The sequence below is a fragment of the Aotus nancymaae genome, unplaced genomic scaffold (assembly GCF_030222135.1).
Source record: "Aotus nancymaae isolate 86718 unplaced genomic scaffold, 86718_ANA_hifiasm-v0.15.2.pri h1tg000004l, whole genome shotgun sequence".
In the NCBI taxonomy this organism is placed as follows: Eukaryota; Metazoa; Chordata; class Mammalia; order Primates; family Aotidae; genus Aotus; species Aotus nancymaae.
This window is the reverse complement of record NW_026988415.1, coordinates 24,649,985-24,669,400: the sequence shown is the minus strand read 5'-3', so window position 1 is coordinate 24,669,400 and position 19,416 is coordinate 24,649,985. Positions and strand designations below refer to the sequence as shown.

The 19,416-nt window shown below is 40.4% G+C and overlaps 1 pseudogene; it reads right to left on the bottom strand.

Moving 5' to 3' along the window:
- Positions 1-2,375: 2,375 nt before the first annotated feature.
- LOC105733639 (heat shock 70 kDa protein-like) lies at positions 2,376-3,682 on the bottom strand (annotated as a pseudogene).
- Between the last annotated feature and the right edge of the window lie 15,734 nt (positions 3,683-19,416).

Sequence of the window (19,416 nt, the reverse complement as noted above, 5' to 3'; positions counted from 1 at the left end):
AGAACAGAGATTATACTCAAAGAATCCTGGTGGATTGTTTTGACCTGACTGGTGACTCCCTTGAGTATAGACTCGAAGGACTTGCCTTTATTTTATCTAACTTGGAAATCTCCCGGGGTTGAGATGTCTACTCTGGGAGTGTTTGCCAAAAATATTTAAAGGCAAATATTTTAGGTGTTCCCACATGGGGAGGGATAACACTTGAGGCAAACAATAGAAAACCAAAAAGCTTGGGAGGAGAGGCTGGAAAGTGAGATGCTTTAGGGAATAAGGGCTTTGAAAACGCCTACACATTCTTGGGAATCTGAATGGCCATACGTATGTCCAGGGCTTTGCATATGCTCAGGAAAGAACTGAGAAGGCCATAAACTCTCACCTCTGATTTACCTCCAGGCTCTGTGCAAGAAGGTAGTATAGGCTCAGGCAGAGTTTTAAACTGCCTGACTGAGTGTTGAAGATGTACCCCAACATAAACGTAACTTCTCAGTAAAGACTGAAATATTGTGTGTGTGTGTTTTTTCCAGGCATGTCAGGAATTCTTTGTTGAATCACTGGCTGACCACTAAGTATATAGAAGAAGGAATCCAGTGGCCACACATGACAAAGAATACAGAATTTACAGAATTAGTTTAGAAAAGCCATTAAACAAACAACAAACCGTGTGTGTGTGGGGGGATTCGATTTTTAGAGTTGCCACATTATAATATTCAAAATGTCCACTTTTCAAAAAAAAAAGAGGCATGCAAAGAAACAAGGAAAAAAGAAATCAATAGAAATTGTTCACATGGAGGCCCATACGTTAGACTTACTCAACAAAGCCTTTTAATTAACTATTTTAAATATGCTTAGAGATCTATGGAAACCATGAGTGAAGAGCTAGAAGAGATCAGGAGAATGATGTCTCACCAAATGGAGAATATCCAATGAAAATTATAAAAAAGAAATTGAATAGAAATCCTGAAGTTGAAAAATGCAATAACTGAAACAAAAAAATTCATAAGAGGGGTTCAGCAGCAGAATTGAGCAGGCAGGACAACGAAATAGCAAACTTTAAGATTTGTCAATTGGGATGATCCAGTCCAAGGACCAGAAAGAAAAAAAACGTGAAGAAAAATGAATTGAACTAAGGGACCTGTGGGATACTATCAAGAATATCAACATAAGCATAATGTAAACTCCAGGAGAGAATAAGAGAAAGGCAAAGAAAGAATTTTTGAAGATATAGTGGCCAAAAACTTTGAAAACTTGATGAAAGACATTACTTTTTGCCTCTATATAGCTCAATGAACTCCAAGGATAAACTCAAAGACATGCACACCAACACTTATCATAATCAAATTATATAAAGCCAAAGAGAATAATGAAAGCAGCAAAGAGAAACAACTTATTAAACACAAAAGATCCTCAATAAATATTAACAGCTAATCTCTCATCAGAAACAATGGAGGTCATAAGACAGTGGGATGATGTATTTAAAGTGTAGAAAGAAAAAAACCCTGCCAATCAATTCTATATTCAGCAAAACAACCTTTAAAAAAGGGAGAAACTAAGACATTCCCAGTTAAACAAAAACTGAAAGAGTTCACTGCTGTTAGACCTTCCCTACAAGAAATGCTAAAGGGGATCCTTCAGGCTGAAATGTAATTGCCATACATAGTAACTCAGAAACTGCATGAAAAACAAACCAAAACACCATTAAATATAACTATATGGCCAAAAATAAAAGTCAGTATTAATGTGTCTTTTGTTTATAACTCCTCTTTTTTCCTATATGATTTAAAATACAAATGCTTAAAGTATAAATTATAATCTATGTTGGTGAGTACATATTGCATAAAGATGTAATTTGTGATAACAGTTTCAGGGTGGGATGTAGCTATACAAGGTTTTTTTTTAAGTTAAAATTTTTTTATTGTGGTAAGAACACAACATGATCTACCTGCTTGATACATTTTTAAAATGTACAATGCATTATTGTTGACCATGGGTACAATGTTCTACAGCAGATTTCTAGAGTTTATTATTCATTTTGCTTAGCTGGAACTTAAAGCCTGTTGATTAGTAACTCTCTTACATCCGCCTTCCCCCTGCCCCTGGCAACCACCATTTCACTCTTTTTTTGGTGCCAATTTTTAATACAGTTGTATTCAAGACATTGCATTTTCCACTTAGAATACAGTGCTTATAAAGTTCAATGCTATTTCCTTCCTCTGTGCACATGTCCCATATTCAAGTATTGAGAATATCCAGTAATTTACTATAGCAGCTGAACTTCAACACTGCCATAGAATTTGCTGTCAATTTGGGTCCTTCAAAGTTTTAACTGCTTTTAGTTAAAGTTTTGGAACAGTGTTATTATCTATACTTAGGTTAGGTTAATCAGCCTCTTCAGTGGCAGGCACTGAGGAAGCAACACTAGAGGGAGGAGTTCTGCCATCAGGGAAGCCCCCAGATGTTCCTTCAAACATGCCTCCTGTACTCTGATACAGCTTGGCAACGATGGGGTTGCAGACTTCCTCCAGCTCTTTCTGCTGATGTTCAAATTCTTCCTTCTCTGTAGTACCATTCTTACTGAGCCAGTTGCTAATTTCATTACACTTGTCAAGAGTCTTCTGTTTATCCTCATCATTGTCCTTCTTATGCTTGTGCTTGGACTCAGTAATAAAATGGTGGACCATTTGCTTGTTGAAGTCTTCTCCATCTAACTCCACCTAAGTGGGTGTCTCCAGCTGTATATTTGACCTCAAAGATTCTATCCTCAATAGTGAAGATTGACAGATCAAAAGTGCCACCTCTTAGGTCAAAGATGAGCACATTTCTTTCTGTTTCAAGCTTTTTTTCCAAGCCATAAGCAATAGCAGCAACAGTTGGCTCATTGACAATTCTTTTTTTTTTTTTGAGATGGAGTCTTGCTCTGTTGCCCAGGCTGGAGTGCAGTGGCACAATCTTGGCTCACTGCAACCTCCACCTCCCAGATTCAAGTGATTCTGGTGTCTCAGCCTCTTGAGTAGCTGAGATTACAGGTGCACACAACTATGCCTGGCTAATTTTTGTATTTTTAGTAGAGATGGAGTTTTGCCGTGTTGGCCAGGCTGGTCTCAAACTCCTGACCTCAGCCTCCCAGAGTGCTGGGATTACAGGTGTGAGCCACCACATCTGGCCTTGCTAATTCTAAGTACATTGAGACTAGCAATGGTTCCAATATTCTTGGTAGTCAGATGTTAAGAATCATTAAAATAAGTTGGCATTGTGACCACAGCATTGGTAACAGTCTTCTCAAGGTAGGCTTCTGCAATTTCTTTTATTGTTGTCAGACCATAAATGACGCCTCCTCTGGATGGAAACTTTTTGTCTATTACTTGTGTTCTACTTGGACTTTGGGACTACCTGCATCATTCACCAGCAAGAAGGACCAATGCTTCATATCAGACTGGACAACAGCATCATCAAATCTGCTTCCAATGAGAGGTTTAGCATAAAAAATCTTGTTGATGGGGTTCACTGCAACTTGGATCTTTGCGGTATCACCAATTAGTCATTTGGTATCAGTAAAGGCAACATAGCTTGGGGTGGTTTGATTTCCCTGATCATTGGCAATTATATTCAATTTTCTGTGCTAAACAACATCCACACAAGAGGAGGTGGTGCCAAGATCAATACCAACTGCAGGTCCCTTAAACATAGTTACTTGTGTGTAGGTTTGGCGTGGCTTGCAAGGAATACACACGTATCTCAAAGGCTGCCACCATGTTCCATGAGCCATTTCACTCATTGATTCTGTGAATTTGAATATTTTACATACATCATGTACATGGAATCATGCATTATTTATTTGTCCTTTCGTGACTGGCTTGTTTTATGTAGTATAATGTCCTCAAGGTCTAATCATGTTGTCACATATTGCAGAATTTCTTTTTTAAAGGATGAATAGTATTCTATTGTAAGTATATATCACATTTTCTTTATCCATCTGTCGATGGCCATTTAGGTTGTTTTCACACTTGGCTATTGTGAATAGTGCTGCAATGAACACAGGAGCGCTAATATCTCTTTGAGATTCTGATTTCGATTCTGTTAGATAAATACACATAAGCGGGATTGCTGGAGCATATGGTAGTTCTATTTTTAGTTTTATGAGGAAACTTCATACTGTTTTCCATAGCATCTGCATCATTTTGCATTCCCACCAATAGTATACAAAGGTTATTTTGATTACTCCCAATCCACACCAACACTTGTTGTCTTTTTTGTTTATTTGTTTAGGAGACAGGGTCTTTCTCTGCTACCCAGGCTGGAGCTCAGTGGCATGATCACGGCTCACTCCAGCTTTGAACTCCTGGGCTCAAGCAATCCTCCTGCCTCAGCCTCTTGAGTAGCTAGGGCTACAGGTGGGTGCCACCACACCTGGTTATTGCATTTTTTTTTTGTAGAGACAGGGTCTTACTATGTTGCCCAGGCTGGTCTTGAACTCCTGGTCTCCAGTGAGCCTCCTGCTTTGGCCTCCCAAAATACTGGGATTACAGGCATGAAGCTACCACACCTAGTTGGCAATGGTTTCTTAAGTATGAAGCCAAAAGCCCAAGGAACAAAGGGGGAAAAAAGATAAATTGGACTTCATCAAAATTTAAAATTTTATGCTTTAATAGACCCATCAAGAAAGTGAAAAGATAGCCCATAGAATGACAGAAAATATTTGGAAATCTGTTAACAGTCTAGAATCTCAAATACATATAAAATTACAACTCAACAACAAAAAACAACCCAATCAAAATGAACAACAACAAAAAAAGCCATGTTTTCCAAAGAGTATATAAAAATGGACAATAAGCGTATGAACAGATGTTTAACATCGTTAGTCAATAGGAGAATATGAATAAAAACCATAATGAGATACCACTTCTCTAGCATGGCTGTAATTTTTTAAAAAGTGAAAATAAATTTTGGCAAGGATTTGGAGAAATGAGAACCCTCACACATTGTTGGTGGGAATGTAAAATGGTACAGCTGTTGTTGAAAAGTTTATTAATGTCTCAATAAGTTAAACATAGAATTACCATATAGCAATTTCGCTCCTAGATATATACCTGAGAGAACTGGTAATATACATTCACATAAAAACTTGTACACAAATAGCATTACTCATAGCATCCAAAAAGTGGAAGCAACCCAAATTTCAATTATTCAGCTGTAAAAAGAATGACATACAGATACATGATACAATGTGGATGAAACCTAAAAACATTATGCTAAGCGAAAGTAGCCAGAAACAAAAGGTCATATTGTATGATTCCATTTACATGAAATGTTCAGAATAGGTAAATCCTTAGAACTATGGAGACTGTAGATTTATTTGAAATGTAGATTAATGGTTGCCAAGGGCTGGTGGTGGGGAGGAATGGGAGTGACTGCTTAATGTGTATAAGGTACCTCTGGGTGATTAAATGTTCTGGAATTAGATATTGGTGATGGTTGCATAATATTTTGAATGTATGTATTTCTATTATATGGTTGGTGTTTTATTTGTAGGAACTCTTTATGTATGGTGGATATCAAATTCTTTTTTTATATGCTGCAATTATTTTCTTTCAGTCTTTTGCCTGTCTACTAAATTTCTTTGTGTTATCTTTTTCTGTACAGAAGTTGAAAATCTTTACATATTGTGATCTATTAATGTTTTTCCTTATGGCCTTTGAATTTGAACCTTAAGAAGATATCTCCCACTCCAACATTATAAAAATGTTTTCAGTGTTTTCTCTAATGCTGCTGAGCTCTTTTTTTTTTTTTTTTTAAATTTTTTTTTGAGGCAGGGTCTCACTGGGTCTCCCAGGCTGGAAGTAGAATGGCATGATCTCGGCTCGCTGCAACCCCTGCTTCCCAGACTCAAGTGATCTTCCTACCTCAGCCTCCCAAGTAGCTGGGACCATAAATGTGTGCCAACACGCCTGGCTAATTTTCTGTATTTTTTTGTAGAGACAGGGTTTCACTATGTTGCCCAGACTGGTCTTGAACTCTTGAGTTCAAGTGATCTGACCAAGTTGGCCTCCCAAAGTGCTGGGATTACAGGTTTGAGCCACTGCACCTAACCTGAGCTTTTATTTTTAAATGAAGGTTTTAAAAGCATCTAGAATTTTTTGTGCTTTGGGCATGAAATGCTATTTTTTTTCCAAGTAGTGCTATACAATTTATTAAACATTTCATGTTTTCTCTACCAATTTGAACTATTACCAGTATCATATTTTGATAATAACATTGAAAATGCAGTAGTATTTGGCAGTTAGGTCTTTCAGAGATTCCTGTATAATGATTGATGGTTATTATGGCCTATTTTATTTTATTTATAAACGTACTAAAATAATGCAACTATCTCTAAGCAGTTATTTTAACTATTTTTCCCTGGAAGGCATTTTTGTGAAATTATTTGGTTGTCTCATCAATTTTGATGGTGGATATATTCATCTGCTCAGGATGCCATAACAAACTACTATAAAGCAGGAGGCTTACACAACAGAAATTTATTTTCTCACAGTAATGGAGACTGGAAATCCACTATCATGTTCCAGCAGGGGGGGTGTCTGATGAGTGCTCTCCCTCTGGGTTACAGACAGCTGCCTTCCCTCTGTGTACTCACATGGCCTCCTTGGTGTGCTTGTGTGGAAAGAAGAAGGGAGAGGGGGAGGAGAAGCGAGGGGGAACAGCACGCTCTGGTGTCTCTTCTTATGAGGACACTAATCGTATCAGATTGGATAAACTCTAAGGCAATACTTCGATACATTACTTAGTAATTTTTCTTACTAAGTACTTACTTTCTAAGTATTTTCTTTTAAGTTCCTTCTTAATGCTTAGAAAAATTCCTGGCTGGGTGTGGTGGCTTACTCCTGTAATCTCAGCACTTTGGGAGGCAGAGGCGGGTGAATCACCTACGGTCAGGAGTTCGAGACCAGCCTGGCCAACATGGTAAAACCCTGTCTCTACTAAAAATACAAAAATCGGCCAGGCATGGTGGTGGGCACCTGTAATCCCAGTTACTTGGGAGGCTGAGGCAGGAGAATCGCTTAAACCTGGGAGGTGGAGGTTGGAGTGAAATGAGATAGTGCCACTGCACTCCAGCCTGGCAACAGAATGAGACTCCATCTCAAAAAAAGAAAACAGAAAAAAAAAGAGAAAAATTCCTTCCTTCCCCTCCCTCCCTCCCTCCCTCCCTTCCTTCCTTCCCTCCCTCCCTCCTTCCTTCCTTCCCTCCCTCCCTCCTTCCTTCCTTCCTTCCTTCCTGTCCTGCATCCATTCTACCTTGTTTTGGCAGTAGCATGCCAATTTCCTTTTGGAAGATTCTTTTTTGACACTGGATAAATTCTGGTAGGAATATTAATCAACTATTAATCAAGATACCTTGCCCTCTCCTAGTGTAGGAGTAGTGATGTGGACCCAATTGGGTCAATTAAAAGCTTCCTCTTGAATTTGATTTATGAATGGAGTAATAAAAAGACTGCATGAAGTGTTAAGCAGTTTTGCTCTACATCTTCTGGAGCTCCCTGGTTTCTGCTCTGGTTTCTGAAGAGTTGGGCTTTCTAGTCTCTTCTTAAACCTGTTTGCTGCCCTGTAGCCTTCAAATAAATTCCCTCTTTTCCTAAGCTAGCCAGAGTTGAATTTTGTAGCAACCAAAAAACTCCAATTCATATAAGGGTGGTTCATTAAATCATTTGGCAAATATTTATTAAGTACTTACTATTTGCCAAGGGTTGTGCTAGTCACTAGGGAGGGCTTTCCACGTGTTTAATGCGCTGATCTCTTTTGTCAATAACAAAGAAAACTGGGAGTGAACTCTCTGCCTTCATTATAAGTGCCAAGAAAAAAAGATACTCTAGGAGACTCCCAGTGCTCCACAGGAGAATAATTAACTGTCATTAAATAAAGTTTAATAGAAACAATAAAAACATTAATGTTAAAATTATAATGATTTTGTCTAGTTGAATTAATTCAGAGCTTTAATAATTTCCAACTTTGTAATAAGTTTCTTTAGAGGTCATAGTTATTGTTATACCCCTGAGTAGATTTGAGTAAGTCCTTGTTGCTTACCACTCAGGCACACATTACATAGTGTTGCCTATGTGAGAGGCAGCTCTATCAAAAACCAATGTCAATTATTTCAGGTATTTGCATTTTGGATTTATTAATAGCCATGGGTGAAAAAGATACCCACTTGGTACTTCCAGCCTTTAAAAGATGAAGCCGTAGTTTGAAGGAACCAGTGGTTTGGGAGAATTAAATACTGATTCCTATTGTACCCCATTGGCATACACAGTTTAAGCTCTGATCTTGTCTTAAATAATTGGAATTGTGGAAACTGCTCCATTAATAACAATTCTAGTAACTTTGGGGGCTTAGCAATTGGTTTCAATATGACCTTTGCATTGGAACATTTAGACTCTCCTTTCAGATTCCAGACATAGAACTAGTGTAGATTCTTTGGCATAATTGGAGTTCAAATGTAAAAGCACTATTTTCTCTTACAGAAGCATCTGAATTCATATCTCATGTATCTCCTGATCAGCAGCCAAATGTCTCTTTGAACGGAACTTTGATTTCAATTGCCTGTGAAAGAACACGATTCTTCTCATCTTATTCCAAGCATTCTTCTTACTGCAATTTCATTTGCCCTTGAAAGAGCCTGTCTTTGCAATTGGCCCTTGCATCAGTGTACCTTTAAAATTGGGTTTCCAGTTCCATAAAAATTCTCATTTTAAAATACTATTGGTTATGACTTCCTATTCTTGGTAAAAGAAAACAAATACTCTTGGTGATTTGAAACTAAGATTTATTCATCTTTGGGACAAATTTTGTAGTATTTAAATTTATTCATTGTGTAGAGAAAAAAATCATTTTGAAAAATTAGTGAAATTTTGGAATATTCTCTTTAATCTGAGATATTTTAGAAAAATTTAAAAAGTGTAAATTTCTTAACTCAACTCATACAAATCCATAAAATGATGGGCCACGGAACTCACAACGCAAGAAAAAAAACAATGTGCACCACAACATCCCCAAAGTGAATTTTGCTAATACGATGTATTTTAAGCCAGACCATCTCGAAAATAACCTTCAAATTTGGCGAAAATATGTTCACCTGCTTTTATAGCTAGGGAACAGACAAAACTAGGTGTTAATTATGTACAGGTAAGACACAGGTGATCTGTGCAGTCGTTGATGACCCTGGTCCTTTCTTCCCTGACTCCTGCTACTCATTAGTACCTCCACCAGAGGGCAGGCGGTAAAAGAGAAAGGAAAGGAGAGAACCGGACATGAGGCTCTTGCAACCCAACAAAGAACTTGAAGGTCTGTAAGCCTGTCTCGGAATCCATTCTGAAGTCCTGGTGGATCTAGTTTATTTGAATGACAGTATTACCTCTGATAGGGAACTGGGTCCTAATCACGACTCAGCCACGTCAGGTAGTCAAGAACTGAGTGTCTCCTATATGTGAGGCACTGTTCCAGACACTGGGGATACAGCACAGACAAAAACGTTAGTCTGCGGAACTCGCAGTCTAGTGTTGTGTTATAATCCCCGTGGGCCTCAGTTTCTTTATCTGTACCATGGGGATAATAACACTGGAGTTTCTGTGAGCATTTAAATGAGATACTTAAGCACCTAACAAAGTTTATTATATTTTAATTTATACCCTATACATAGTGTTATATAGTGCCTATAAAATTTTTAAATTTTATTATACTTTACAGTCCATACACAGTTTTTAAAATATTATTTATTATAATTTACAGTCTGTACATAGTCTATGTAGTGCCTGTAAAGTTTTGAATTCTATTGGACATATTTCATAAACACTTTTCTATGAGTGTTTCTACTTATTATTTTAATGCTTACACAACATTTCATTGTGTTTATTTGTCATAACACTTCAACATTGCTCTATTCTATCAGATACTTGGTCATAGAAATTTCTCAGTAATAATTATTTGTTGAAAAAAATGCATGAACATCACAGACTTATATTCCTGGCATCTTTTCGACATTATAAAGAACACTTTACATTCTGAATAATGTTTCTGGTAACTGCTTTAAAAGTAGAATTATTGTATCAAAATGCATGACACAAGGCATGGATAGTTTCATAATCCTCAATATATATTACCATCATGCTGCTGTAAAGACTGGTACTAAGCCTGGGCGTGGTGGCTCACTCCTATAATCCCAGAACTTTGGGAGGCCGAGGCAGGCAGATCACAGGGCCAGGAGTTCGAGATCGGCCTGACCAAGATGGTAAAACCCCGTCTCTACTAAAAATACAAACATTAGCCAAGTGTGGTGGTGCATGCCTGTAATCCCAGCTACTCAGGAGGCTGAGGCAGGAGAATCGTTTGAACCTGGGAGGCGGAGGTTGCAGTGAGCCAAGATTGTGCCACTGCACTCTAGCCTGGGCAACAGAGTGAGACTCTGTCTCAAAAAGAAAAAAAAAAAAAGACGAACTAATTTAAAATTAATAACTACATTGTGGTTTAATTGGTATTATTTAATTATTAATATTGTTGAATTTCTTTTGTATAGTTACTTACTATTTGAATATCCCTGTAGTCAAACTTATCTGTTTGGGGCCAGGACAATCTAGAGAGAAGGCAGGGCAGGGCTTCCATGTAGACTGTTGGCTGTGAGAGCACAAAATAACCACCTGAGCTATCAGGTCATCAGGAGCAGAAAATTAGGTGAAAGAAGGAAGAGCCATGCAGAAAATAAAAGGGAAGGGCATAAGAGACAGATGTTACAGTTTTGCCAAACTTACAGATAACAGATAAGACTATTACCACAAAGGAGAACCTTTTTGTTACATCATATCGAGGGCGGGGCTGTTTTGTGCAATGAGCACCTGCAATGTTGCAAGTGAAGTTGGTGAACCCTGGTGTCTTGGTTGGAGTTGAGAGTGCTGATGTAGCACTAGGCATGGAAATGTTGATGAATTAGTATGAATTGGGACCTGGTTTGCAATGTGATTTGCATATCTGTGGTTTGGGGTTATGCATATATTTACCCCTTTGCTCTGAAGAATAAAATTGGTTGAGTAGTTGAAATTAAGCAATGAGACTTTGATCTGAAATGGTTTGGTAAAATAAGCAATTGTGTGGTTTAAAAAATACTGCATATTGAAATATTTTCAAACCTACAGAGAAGTTACAAGTGCAGTGCAAATAACTTCCATATCTCTTTCACCTAGATTCTTGTTAACATTTTACTGCATTTGCTCTCTCTTTCTCATATATGTAAACATTATTATATATAAATATATGTGAACATCATATATATACATATATTAGTCTTTTTCTGAACCGCTTGAGAGTAAGCTGAAGACATGATTTTCTATGATCCTTAAATATTCCAGTGTGAGCCAGGCGCGGTGGCTTATGCCTGTAATCACAGCACTTTGGGAGGCTGAGGTGGGTGGATCATGAGGTCAGGTGTTCGAGACCAGCCTGACCAACCTGGTGAAACCCTGTCTCTACTAAAAATACACAAATTAGCTGGGTGTAGTGGCATGAGCCTGTAGTCCCAGCTACTCAGGAGGCTGAGGTGGGAGAATCACTTGAACCCAGGAGGCAGAGGTTGCAGTGAGCCAAGATCGTGCCACTGCACTCCAGCCTGGGCGACAGAGCGAGACTTTGTCCAACAACAACAACAACAACAACAACAACAAAATTTCCAGTGTGTATTTCCCCTAGCAAGTCCACTCTCCTAACCTATCAGCACACAGCTCTCCAGGTCAGGAAATCCACATTGGTACAACACTACCATTCAATCTGCAGACCCAATTAAAACTTTGCTGACTGTCCCAACAATCCAGGAACGCTTAGTTACCAGCAGTTAGTTGTCAGCAATGTCCATCCAGTATTTAGTTGTCCTATCTCTTCAGGCTCCTTCAATCTGAGATAGTTCCATAGAGTTTTCGTGTCTTTCGTGTCCTCAACAGTTTTAGCAACTACTGATTTTACATTTTGTAGGATGCACCGCGTTTCCTCATGACTAGACTTAGGCCACGTTTTCTTGGCAGGAATACCCTGGAAATGATGCTATGTTCTTCTTGGTGCATTACATCAGAGGGCACACAATGCCAACCTGTCCTGTCATTGGTAGTGTTAACTCTAATCACCTGGTTTATTGGTGTCTTCAGGTTCCTGTAGCATAACAATGTCACATTTTTCTCTGTAATTGATCAGTATTTTCTGGGGAGCTATTCCCAGATTATCCCAACATCCTGTTTCTCATCTATCCTGTACCAAACACCCTCAGCTGCCCGAATCAACCAGTACTGTTATGGTGGCCAAATATTGATTCTCATTCCCATTAATCTTTCTACATTTATTAGTTGGCATTCTATTGTAAGGAAGAGAAGGGCTTCTCCTCTGTTCAGTTATCTATTGCTGTACATCAAGCTAGACCTAACTTTACTGGCTTAAAACAACAATAATGTAGCTCATGAATCGGCAATCTGGACAAGGTGGTATTTTAGCTAGGGCAGTCAGCTGGGGTTAGAGGATCCAGTTCCGAGGGGGCTCACTCACATGACTGACTAGTTGGTGCTGTCTTTTGGCTGGGACCACAGCTGAGGCTGCCAGCCAGAACCCTTACATGAGGCCTTGCTATGTAGCTGCTTGATTTTATCCCAGCACTGGGGTTGAGATTCAACAGCAAGTATCCCAAGAGAGCAAGGTGGAAGTGCATGGCCTTTTTCTAATACAACCTCAGAAGTCACATAGCTTTCATTTCCACTGTATTCTGTTGGTTGAGGCAGTCATAAATATCCATATACGGTCAATGGAGGGAGATATAGCTCTTACCGCTTGATGGGAAGGTTGTTAACATCACATTGTAAGAGTAGCCTATAGGATAGAATATATTGTGGTGAGCATCTTTGTAGATATAATCTGCCCTATCTTCCATTTATTTATTTATTTATGCCAACACGGACTCATGAATTCTTATTTTGTATAATTTGTTGTGATCCATTAATATCAATGTTTATTTTGATGCTCAAATTTTCCCAGATTTGACCACTGGGAGCCCCTTTCAAGGTGGTCTTGGTGCCCTTTTGACTCGTTCCCATTATTCCTTGAGCACTTTCTTTTTTTTGAGACGGAGTCTCACACTCTGTCACCAGGCTGGAGTGCAATGGTGCGATTTTGGCTCACTGCCTCGTGATCTCTGCCTCCCAGGTTCAAGTGATTCTCCTGCCTCAGCCTCCTGAGTAGCTGGGACTACAGGTGTGTGTCACCATACCTGGCTAATTTTTGTATTTTTAGTAGGATGGGGTTTCACCATGTTGACCAGGAGAGTCTTGATCTTTTAACCTCATGATCCGCCCACCTCAGCCTTTCAAAGTGCTGGGATTACAGGTGTGAGCCACCGTGCTGGCTTTTTGAGCACTTTCTTTAGTGGAGGGTGGTATATGGAAACTATTATCTGAGCTCTTGGTGGGCTCATTGCTGTTGGGCTATAATTGCTTGTAGGTGCTCTTAGCAGACAGGGCTGGAAAATATATGTATGTATATATTAATACATACATGTGCATATACACACACATACATCTGTAACTATTTTTGTATCTCCGAGTATATACATTTGAAACATGAATTTATACCCAAACCTCCAATTTCAACCCAGAATGTTAGCATTCGGTCTGGTCTTCCTCCTTTCTATGTTTGTAGTATCTTCCCCAACAGTGAGAAACCTGGCACTTACTATCTTCAATATAGTCTTTGTTTATTTGCTCAATTAATGTAAACAGTCTCTAAACCATGAGTCTCCTCTCCCACCTACCAATTCAACACCCCACCACCAGTGATCTACATTCTCAAATAGCATCAGGCACATTACCAACGAGCTTCCACGCAGCATTCTGCACTGCTTCAGCATCCCATGTCTTTGGGCATCAGCAGGCACTCCTCCAGCACATCTCTGTACGGCTCCCTTTCTCTCTGAAATCAGTCAGAATGTGGTACACAGCCTTCACTTTTTGAATATCCACACTAGCTCCTTTCTCATCTTTTAAAAAATGCAAATTTGATCATGTTGTTTGCCTGCTTAAAACCCCTGAATGACTTTCTGGTCCTTAGACTAAATCCAAAAACCATAATGGCATACAAAACCCTACATCATTTGACATCCTGCCTGCTTCTTCAGTATCATCTGAATTATTTCTCGGGTTCAGTCAGTTTCCCAGAGTGGAATCTTCCAGTCTTCCACTTGGCACGTGTAACCTGGCTGTCGGTATTTTGGGAACTGAGTCAAGGATGGGGACTGGAGGTCTCAATGATCAGAATGCAGACTTCAACTTAATCCTGGTTTTCAGCATGGCGTCTCAGTGGGCCCTCAGCTGTGCTTAGTTTAAATGTTTTCTCCCCTGCTGGGACGGAGGAAGGGATCTGGGGACTGTTTCTTATCAACATGTTCAATCAATCATCCTGTTTTCAACTCCATACCAAGACTCCCACTTTCAGAGATAACTGGTACCCTCAAAACTTGAGCTTTTTGAGGTTTGCAGTATAAACTGCATCCTTGGGTTTTGGCTTTTTCTAATCTGCTAAACCAGTGACCACTCATTTATCCATTTTCTAGTTTCCATATTTACATTCATGTGCATGTGTGCGTGTGTGCTGTCTTGCCTATTGTAGCGTCTCTTCCTTTTTCCTTTGTACTCCCTGCATTTGGCCTTTTAATCCAGTTTTTTTTTTTTTTTTTTTTTTTTGTGGGCTGTTAGGAAGCAGCTCAGATAAGTGCCGTGTTCAATTTGCCCAATTTAACTGGAAGTGAAATTGTTTTAAATAACAAACACCTGTTTCATTTGACAGCCAATCCTGTGAACAAAAAATCGGATTTCCTAGAATCATGAAATATTATAACAAAAAATGTTCATCCAGTCCATTGTTTCTTGTCTTTTTGCTACCAGGTATCTCTTTTATTATATTATATCTACCCCTCGCTCCAACCCCACATTTGAAAAGATTCGGACTTCCAAACCTTAGTTTGGGAAACTCTGCTCGAGTCAATGCCCTCATTTTACAGATCAAGAGACTGAGGCCAAGAGATAGAAGTGATTTGTTAAAGTCTTACAGCTAGTAAGGGGCCAAGTTAGGATGGGCACGCAGGTCTCCTACTTCCTCTTCCACTGCTGCTTTTCTATCTAGGATGTGAGATTTCTGACTGCCCCCAAACTGATGGGAAGGTGAGGGAAAACTTTCCTTCTGACTGTGTTTTTTTTTTTTTAAGCAACATCAGTACTGGCATTGAAACGTGTCTTCTTCTGGTGGCTAAGAGAAAAATGCTGTCTGCCACCTTGAAGGCCACAGATGGCCAGACATTCTGGGAATCACTGGAGCTTTCTCAGCGCCACAGGGGAACTGTTTGAAATGTAATAAAGGTTCCTTTACAACAAACTTGGAGAAAAAGCTCCGCTGGGAACACATCAGAATCAGTGTGGGAGGTCTTTTTTAGCCTACCTAACCAGCCAATCAGCAAGGGGGCGCCTGCTGGGAACTCTTTCCTAGGATGAAAGTTACCAGGGATACACGGGCTTGGCCCTGAAGGGGCTTCTGATCAAATTGCAGAGACCAAACAGCCTATGGAACAGCTTATAACCTCTCTAAAAGCAGGATCTTTCTTTTTCCCATTTCTTGTGGGCCTCAGTGCCCCAGGCCTCCTGCTGTACACATGTTAGTTACCTATAGCTTAATTAAAGCTTCTTTGGTGCATTATTTCCTCTCCCCAAAGTGGAAATAATGACCGAGTGCTGAGTTGATGTGACCACGTGGCCCCATTCCCCGAGGTAAAGTGACTACATACATTTTGTCTTGGAAACTCACTGCCTTCTGGAGAGTCTTTTTACACTAGTAAAGGTTAAATTTTGCTATTCTCCTGGATCTTTTGAAAATATTGCCTATAAATGAGGAAGCTAACAATAAAACCCCTACTGTTTGTATAGGCTTTGTAGCTTACTGTGATCTCATTTAATCTCCTATCTTGTCTTTTCCCTCAGTGCTTTGTACACAAATGTTATTGATTCCCTCCAGAGGCAGCCATGTGTGGTAGAATAAACACCGTGAGTCTGGAGTTTTAGCACCCACCTCTTCAACGATCTGAGTGCTGTTAGGCAAGCCGCTTCCCCTCCCTAAGCCTCGATTTACCTGCATACAGAACGAGGGAAGGGCTTGGATTTCACAGAATCTGAGGCCTCTCTAGTTTCTGGTTGGAGTGCAAGTTCCATTGTGTGGTTTCTGCTGTGGGCGTGGTTGTTCCAAACCAAAGGGCAGGGACAGGATGCAGTCTGGTGATCAGGGACAGAGGAAGACAGGCACAGCAGCTTTGCACATTTGTGGGTCCTTACTCCCTCTCCTTAGATTTCCCAGGCTGTTTAAGTTCATGATCTTAGGGCAGCGCCTGTCCGCCCCCTACCACACACACTATGCTATTCAGAGTTTCTTTCTCAGGGTCTACTTTAAAGCCAGTAGATTTTCAGGGGTCTCAGATCTTCTTAGTGTTTGCCCTCTTGACATCTGAGGCCTGAAAATAACTTAGGTCGCCAGCTTAGGGAGGCTTCCGGAGGCCTCAGCCTTCTGTCTTCCGGGGCTGGCGGTAGGAGGGTGCCAAAGCACAGGCAGTCATTGTTTGGGTATTGACTCAAAGGAGAAGGAGCCACAATGCACAGGAAAAAAGATGAGCTCATTACAGCTAAATGAAAAGATTCTTATCTTGGAAACAGCGATTTCTTATGCAAAACAGGGGGCGGCAATGTGATTGTGCTCCATGGAGTACATTCAACAACAGGGATTTCAAATGAAGTTATTTTGCATACTTACGGGAGCAGCAATGGGCCAGATTGTTCATTAATTAAAGAGGGGCCTGAACCTCCTACACAACACACACACACATACACACACACACTCTCACACACACACACACACACACAGGCTGCAAAACTTAAATAATTCATTCGCTTTCTCCTCAGTCCCAGTTGATGAGCTGAGAGACAAATGTTTTTGCAACCCTAACCACCTCTGGAGAAAGGAGGGGAGAGAGAATGGGGGAGGACAGGAGAAGGGATGTGGCGGGGAGGGGAGGGGTGTCACAGATAACTAGAACAGCAGTGATCTCTCGACTATTTCTATTGGTGTTCAGATGTATTGCACAGAGCTGGTGACTTTTTGTTTCCTTTATTTTCCACCCAGGAGATTTACCTTTCTAGTTCTGTTTGATTTCATCTGAAAGAAGTCTGAGCAAATCCCCACTGAAGAGGAGGAGAGGAAAGGAGAGAAATGCAGAGGGTGCTGGTGGGAGAGGCCAGGAATATGTTCTTTGACCACAGTCCCTCTATTTCCCCAACTCTGACACGTGGTCCCCTGAGGGGAAGGACTAGATCTGTGGCTGTCCTGGAAATTCCGGAATGTAGGTCACCCATTAAATGGGTAATGCCAGAAGTGGAGAGTAGAGTTGTGTGTGGTTGCAGGTGGGAGGCATCAACACCGCCCACATCTCTTTCCTATCAGCCAGACTGCTCTCCTTCTACCCCAGATCATCTTTTCATTTAGGAATAAGAATGGTTATTGTTTATCAAGTACTTCCACATTACCTCTTTTATTTCCCCCCATCACATGTGTTATACATGTGTGCCAGATACTTTTACTTAGATTAGTTTATTTGAGCTGCTCAGGTACCCTGGGAGATAGCTGGGTATTACTGCTCCTGTCTTAGAAATGAGGAAACTGAGGCTCAGAGATGCTAAGTAGGTTACCAAATGTCACACGGCTCAGAAATAGCAAAGCTGGGATTTGAACCCACATTGGTCTTGATATCAACATCTGTGCTCTAAACTGCTGTGCAATGCTAACTCTCCTCCCTTTCCCTCATTCTTCCCTACATTAACTTTGCCCTACTGTTACCCAAAAGGCAAACTTCCCACATAGTTGGCACTCTGGCAAGCAAAGTAAGAACAGAGGTCTATCATGAACGTGAGACACTCCCCTCAACCATGCCTACCATCATTATGGAAGACAAGCTAAGGAAGAAAAGCCTTGTTGTTACAGTGAACCCCAAGTTTCTCTTCAAATAATCAGTTTGTCAGTATGTTCAGCTCTCTTATTTTTTAATTATCTATTTTAAAGTTTAACTTCCTTGTAATTCTGTAAACAACCTTCTCCACCAGTTCTGATCAGTAGTTCACATCTGTTCCCCACTCCGGCTCCATCCTGACTCATCCTGGTCACCTGCTCCAGTCACCTCCCTTGACCTAGGTCACCCCTGGCTACCTGCTCTGACCCGCCCGTAACTGTCCTTCCCGCCAAAACACCCACCCTGCCACTCCAGCTCGGACCCCTGCTCTCTTTAAAATAGCCAATTGGGATTAGTCTAGCTTGTGCAGTCTAAGCCTAGCCAATAGGGGAACAACACAGCAGTAGGGACGACCCCCATCAGGCATAAGTACCCCTTCCCCCTTGTCCAAGCGTGCAGCTGCGATTGTTCCATCTGCGAGCCGCATCCTTCTATAGAAGTAAATTGCCTTGCTGAGAGAATTTATCTTTGAGTGCTATTTCTTTTGTGGCATCGAAATTTTACTTATAACACTTGTAGATCTCCTCCCTACCTGAGGCTCACAAATATGATTAACTTTTTGATTTTAAGTGAGGAATGTTGAGGTATAATTTTCATACAGTAAAATTCTCCTTTTTAAAGTGCAAATGACTTTTGACTAACAAATCCTATTATGTCATCACCAACACAATCAAGACATAGGATATTTTCATTACCCCAATAAGTTCTCTTGTGTTCCTTTGTGGTCAGTCCCCTCTCTCCATACACAACCTTTGGCAGCCTCTGATCCATTTTCTATTCCAGCAGTTTTGCAGTTTCAGAATGTCATATAAATGGATATATAATAGATATAAATGGATATTATATATCCATTTATATGACATTCTGAAACTGCAAAATACGTATAGAATATATAGTCTTTTAGGTTGACTTATTTCATTAAGCATAATGCTTTCCCCTTCCCTCCCTCCCTCCCTCTCTCTCTCTCTTTCTTTCTTTCATCTTTTTCTCTCCTCTCCTCCCCCTCCCCTCCCCTTCTCCCTCCCCTCCCCTTCTCCCTCCCCTCCCGTTCTCCATCCCCTCCCCTGCCCCCTCCCCTTCCTTTCCCATTTTCTTTTCTGCAGGGTCTCACTCTGTCACCCAGGCTGAGTGCAGTGGCATAATCACAGGAAGGATTTTCTGACCTTCCCCTGAAACAGGTCATAGGACCTTCATGTGAGGCGTGCCTTCCCTATACCTGAAGGAAAGGAACAGCCTTATCTCTGAAGACAAAGTGACACAGAATGAAATCTGAACAAACAGGCCTTGCTAATTTTCCCCCAGTTTATTACCATGAG